The sequence below is a fragment of the Rana temporaria genome, chromosome 2 (genome assembly GCF_905171775.1).
Source record: "Rana temporaria chromosome 2, aRanTem1.1, whole genome shotgun sequence".
NCBI lineage: Eukaryota > Metazoa > Chordata > Amphibia > Anura > Ranidae > Rana > Rana temporaria.
The window spans coordinates 33,238,764-33,245,416 of record NC_053490.1 but is presented as its reverse complement, the minus strand read 5'-3'; positions in this window follow the sequence as shown (position 1 = coordinate 33,245,416).

Here is a 6,653-nt window from a genome sequence, read left to right as displayed (position 1 = left end):
ACGTCAAATACTAGGGGTCACTAGTATTTTACATAGAACACGCCCCCAACCAGCCTATTTTGAATTAGGCGGGCTTACGCCGGCCCAGTTACACTGCGCCGCCGTAAGTTTCAGCGCAAGTTTTTTGTGAATACAGGACTTGCTGCTCAAACTTACGGTGGCGTAGAGTATCTGAGATACGCTACGCCCGCCTAATTCTACCTGAATCTAGCCCCATGTGTATTAGCCTGTTTTGTATTTATTGTAGGGGATGGTCGCTTGCTGAAAAATCTTAATGCCTCCTTACAAGTTGGGTAACCACAACATGTGCTGCTTCAGACCATTGAGTGAGCCAAACGAGAAACAACAGCAAGGACATCTCTTGGCCTCAGAGAGAGATCTGCTTATCTTTGACAAGCCTTATTCACTAATTCAAAGGGATGTATCTATAAAAGTATTCGCTATTCATTCATGAACATTCATTCTGTGTGAATACAAAAACAAATGTGATTAGGTTATTTGTCTTTTCAGGTTGAATGCTATTTGTTTATACAAAATAGAGCGAATCAGGAAAATACCACATTATGGCCACTAGTTGGAGCTGACGATCATAATAAGTAAGCTGTCATGATGTGATTGAAAAGACAGGTCCTTGGCTGAATTATTAATTATTTCAGCATTTGTTCATTAGGCCTCATAAGCCTCGTACACACGACCGAGGAACTCGACGGGCGAAACACATTGTTTTCCTCGTCGAGTTCCTTGTTAGGCTTTCGAGGAACTCGACAAGGCAAGTTTCTCTATTCCCGTCAAGGAAATAGAGAACACGTTTTCTTTTTGGCTCGTCGAGTTTCTCGACAGTTTCCTCAACGAAAATGTACACACGACCGGTTTCCTCGGCAAAAGAATATCTCCCAGCAAGTTTCTTGCTGGTTTTTGCCGAGGAACTCGGTCGTGTGTACGAGGCCATACACACGCACGGTTTTCTGGGCAAGAAACGGCAAGAAAACTGCCGGTAGAGCTTTTTGCCGAGAAAAACTTTCGTGTGTATGGTTTTTAGTCGAGAAAACTGACGGGAATCTCGACAAGAAAAATAGAGAACCTGCTCTCTATTTTCTCGTCGGGAATCTCAGCAGTGTTTTCCTGCTGAGAAACCCGAGTGTGTGTATACTTACCTGCCTCCATGGAAACCCGCGCATGCTCGATGAGACTTCGGAGTGTAGTCATAGTGTAGGGCGTAGCAAGATGACGGCAACGTCATCGAATGTGACGAGCGCATGCTCGTCGGAGTCGATTACGTCACCGCGTTCTTGCCTTTCAAAAGAACGGCGGTTCTTTTGAATGGTGTGTGTACAGCAAGAAAGCTTGCCAGGAATCTCATCAGGAAAACCGAAGTTTTTTTCCTGACGAGAAACCCGGCCGGGTGTACAGGGCTTTACAGTTAAGTTCCACCCAAAAGTGGAAGCTCCTCTTATCTGCCCTCCCTTTCGGGGGGGGGGGGGGTACCTGTTTCTGACAGGTACCCATCCCCACTTCGGAGAGATCTCGCCGCAGCACGATCACTCGAAAGTTCGGCCCCCCCTCCTCTTTATCCCACCACTGGGCCAAAAGGCTTCACTGCCGGTTTCCCATACCACGAATGGCGGCGGGAGCTTGAAAAGTCCCAACGAATCTAAGTAGGACCTGTGGCCCCTTATTTATATATTTTATTGAAACTTTTTTTGTTAACACTGCATGCGTGGCGTTGTTTTGTATACAGTATATGAATTATTTAATAAATAAACGTATGCACTTATGTTGTATTTGTGTTCAATAAAAGCCTTCAGTTTAATGTAATTATTAATCATTGAAAGTTGATACCCTATAAACCTTGTTTTTGGGTATAGGTTTTACCACCTGCCTTCTGGGCACTTTCACCCCCTTCCTGCCCAGGCCAATTTTCAGATTTCTGCGCTGTCACACTTTGAATGACAATTGCGCGGTCATACAACACTGTACCTATCTGAAAACAGATAGATCTTTCTTTTGGTGGCATTTAATCACCATTGTTTTATTTTTTTATTTTTAGCTAAACAACATTTTTAAATACAAAAAAAAAAAAAAAATTCTTTGTCTCTGTTATAACATTTTTGCAAATAAGTAATTCTTCTTCTTCACTGATGGGCTTATTTACTACCCGTGTTTCCCTGAAAATAAGCCGGGGTCTTATATTTATTTTGGCAAGAAAAGACCCAGTAGGGCTTATTTTCAGGGTAGGTCTTACCATATAACGTGCTCTCCCTCCCTCCCTCCCTGCCTGTCAGGAATCCCCAGTTTGAACAAAGTTAAAATGCCAAAATCGGTGATGCTCTTTTTATGTTACATTTGGGAAGAAGCTGGTCGCCAGCGGTAGGAAGGTGGCGGACGCCATGTTGGTGCACCCTGCACAGCTCAGCGCTAAACCTTTAAGTTTTCAAGATTAAACATCCAAACAGCATCACAGATGTCAATATACTATGGCCCGGATTCACGTAGAAGAGCGCATCTTTGTGCGGGCGTAACGTATCCTATTTACGTTACGCCTCCGCAACTTTGACAGGCAAGTGCAGTATTTACAAACCAAAGTTGCGGCGGTGTAGCGTAAATAGGCCGGTGTAAGCCCGCCTAATTCAAATGTGGAAGATGTGGGCGTGTGTTATTTAAATTTATTGTGACCCCACATAAATGACGCTTTTTACGAACGGCGCATGCGCCGTCCGTGAAAGTATCCCAGTGCGCATGTTCCAAATTAACCCGCAAGAAGCCAATGCTTTCGACGTGAATGTAAATTACGCACAGCCCTTTTCGCGAACGACTTGCACAAGCGACGTAATCGACAAAAAATTTGACGCTGGCCCGACGTCCATACTTAACATTGGTACGCCTCATATACGCCTCATATAGCAGGGGTAACTTTACGCCGGAAAAAGCCTAACGTAAACGGCGTATCTGTAATGCGGCGGCCGGGCGTATGTTCGTGAATTGGCGTATCTAGCTGATTTACATATTTCTAGGCGTAAATCAGCATACACGCCCCTAGCGTCGGATCTTATACTAATTCTGGCGTATCTGATTCTTTGAATCAGGCGCCAAGATGCGACGCCTCGGACTCAGAGATACGACGGCGTATCTGGAGATACGCTGTCGTATCTCCTACGTGAATCCAGGCCTATATTTATTTATATACGCTCACTTTATTTCTAAAATGACTTTAAGACATAGTTGGGTGTAGTAAGATGTCCGCATGGGTGTTCTATCAGATGACCGCTACCTGTAAGATCATGAAGCGTTTGGAACGCATAGAGCAGTGGAACGCATTGCGCATGTGCAGTAAGATTTTTTTTTGGTCGAAACGTCACTTCCGTTGCACAATCTGATGGGTAGCGTTAATCTGATAGAACACCGGGGAATGTCTAGCTAGGGGGCTGTGCTATCTAATAGAAACAAAGAGGGGGAAGGGTTACAGGGGAACATATCAACACACAATATCACAAACACACAAATCTTTGAGCATATAACATTTCCCCCCGAAAATAAGACCTACTCCGTAAATAAGACCTAGCGCTTTTTTCCAGGAGGGCTGCAATATAAGCCCTACCCAAAAAATTCTGAGGTGCTTGTGTACTCCTATGGTATTAATCCTCTCTGTTACGGCAGTGTGCTGTGTGTGTGTCTGTCTCTCGCGGTGTCAGGTACCTTTGGTACAGAGCAGCATTCAGCTTATCTCCCCGCTGGTCTCCCCCTCTTCTCCCGGCAGTCGGCATGGGGATCTCGCCCCACCTCCCTCTGCAGAGCTTCGGCGGGTCACAGAAGGTATGCTAGTCTCAGTGCAGAGCCTCTGCAATCAATCAATATGTCATACTGTGTGTGGTATGCAGTATGGATACTCCTGTCTCCACAAGGTATTTACAGATCTTTATATCTTCCTCTCTTCCCTGCTCTGAGCATTGCGGAGGGGGGTCCCCCGCTAGAGGCTGGGAAAGGTGGAGGAGAGCAGAGCTGAGGTGGTTGGCACCGTTGGATTGCAGGGGCACACACATTAGCGATTATTTACTAAAGGCAAATCCACTTTGCACTACAAGTGCAAACAAACTGCAAGTACAAAGTGCATTTGGAAGTGCAGTCGCTGTAGATCCGAGGGGGACATGCAAGGAAAATAAAAAACAGCATTTTAGCTTGCACATGATTGGATAATAAAATCAGCAGAGCTTCCCCTCATTTCAGATCTACCCCTCAGATTTACAGCGACTGCACTTCCAAGTGCACTTTGCACTTGTAGTTTGCACTTGTAGTGCAAAGCGGATTTTCCTTTAGTAATTGACCCCCATTGTGTATTGTGTGCTACTGTAACAGAGAGGCTTATGGAAGCGGTGACAAGTATTTCTCACTAGGTGAAGATTGCATGCCAGTGTGTATATGGATGGGATTTTTTCCACTACAATGGTAGATGGATTGAAAGACTTGAATCACAAGATGTCTCCAGTGGACTCTAATGTCTTTTTAGCCTTCACACGTGGTGTTTTAGAGGCTGTTGTTATTCACAGCCTCCATCTCTATTATGCACTGGATCAGTAGAGACTTTTAGAAAGCTATTTTGACATTATTGTACATTGTTTTTTATTTATATTTTGTTATATATATATATATATATATATATATATATATATATATATATATATATATATATATATATATATATATATATATATATATATATATATATAATATCATATGTTTTTTTTTTCTTTTTTAATGGTTTATATTAGGTGTGCTGCACTGCTATTTACCAACATTGTTGCATTATTTGGGTAAATTTATAGAAGTGAAATACATTTTTTAAAGTGGCAGCTGGTATAGTGTCATTTTAAATTTATATAGGGCCATTATTTTGTGGGAGCAAACCCTTCTTCCTCTCAACTACTTGAGGATCGAGGAGGGGTTTGTACCCACAAAGCACAGACAATAGATATTCTGTGATGGCAGATAGCACATGTTGGCACACTGTGTGTGCATCTTGAAATTTTGGCGTATTGTTAAATACAAAAAATGTAAATGGTTGGGGGGGCGGGGGATGGGCGGGGGGGTGTTTCAGTCTTTGACACGGCCCGTCATTGTCAATGATATTTTTGAAATTCTGTTCGATGACTATCATCCTTTGGCGCATGTTGTCCATTTCCGTGCTGCACTCCAAAATGACATTTCGAACATTCTGCTCCATGACGACCATCCTTTCCCGCATATTGTCCATTTCCGTGCTGCACTCCATTACCTGCTGTACTATTATTGAAGCACTTGCACGTGAAAAATGTGCTACACCATCTTCATCCCCTAAAAACAAACAAATTGGCATTCAAAATATGTAAAGAGTTTCCGGCCTATCTGCATATGTTTTGCCCTATTAAAGTTGGGGTGACACTGACCTGATGGCCTGATAATTTCCACATCCACAATTTCGCCATCTTCTATCACTCCTCCTTCTTCCACCACCTCAGCCTCATCCTCCACGACTCCTCCTTCTTCCACCACCTCCCCCTCATCATCCACGACTCCTCCATCTTCTTCCAGAACTCCTTCTTTATCCATCAATACCCCTTCAAAATCACGCAATTCTGCTTCGTCCAGTTCCGCCTCATCTTCCCTGAATTCTAACTCCAAATTTAAGTCTTCCTCCTCTCTTCCTTCCTCCGCTCTTACTTCCACATCCTCCTCTCTTACTTCCACATCCTCCTGTCTTACTTCCACATCCTCCTGTCTTACTTCCACAGCCTCCTCCTCCTCCACATGCGGAGGTGTGTGATTTTGGGGGTGTCTGGCCCTCTCTGCCTCCTCCAATTGCTGGCGTCTTCTTTCCCCTATAAGAAATAAGAAAAAACAAAAGGTATACTCATCAGCACACAGATATTATAGAGCAGAACTCGCACACATTGCTTAGAAGAGGCATTTTTTATTTTGTTTTATTTTCTTCTTTCAGCAAACCTACTTTTTTGGTGGAGTTCTAGGCCAAGCTCTGATCCTGCCCCTTTTTTGCTAAGAAGTGACACACATGGATGTCCCCCCAAAACTGTAATTCTCGGAGACCCTACTAAAACTTCAGCTTTTATTGTGGAGACACAGGTGCTCTGCATTTCCAGATGGGAAAACATCTTCTTTATTAGCACTGTTGAGAATGAATCTTGTTTGGCTGTCACATTCACTCAATTTAATTTCTCGGATTTTGCTTTTCAACAATGTTTGCAAACAAAGTTTGGGGCCAGTCAGCCATGTCCAGGTGTGTTGTTCCTGGACTAACCTCGCATTTCTGCGAAACGATGTCATATTACGTGGTTTACTATTTCATGATATTTGTTAAAGGTAGGTATTTAACATAAACACAATACAGTATCTACACGTGTTCAAAAGTACAAGCAGGCCAAGGAGGCAGATGTCAAAATCTACATGTCAACACATTCTTGAAGACATTACCCCCCCCCCTAAAATAATATGGACTTACTTTTCCGCAGAATTTTGAGAATCTTCTTCATGTGATGTGGCTCCCGCAATTTCAAGTCGGACCAACGCTTCCTGAGTTGCTCTTTGGACCTGGTGACACCAAACATCTTCCTCATTCTCCTCGCCACCTTGTCCATAATGTGTGACTTTCTGCAGTTAGGGGTCTT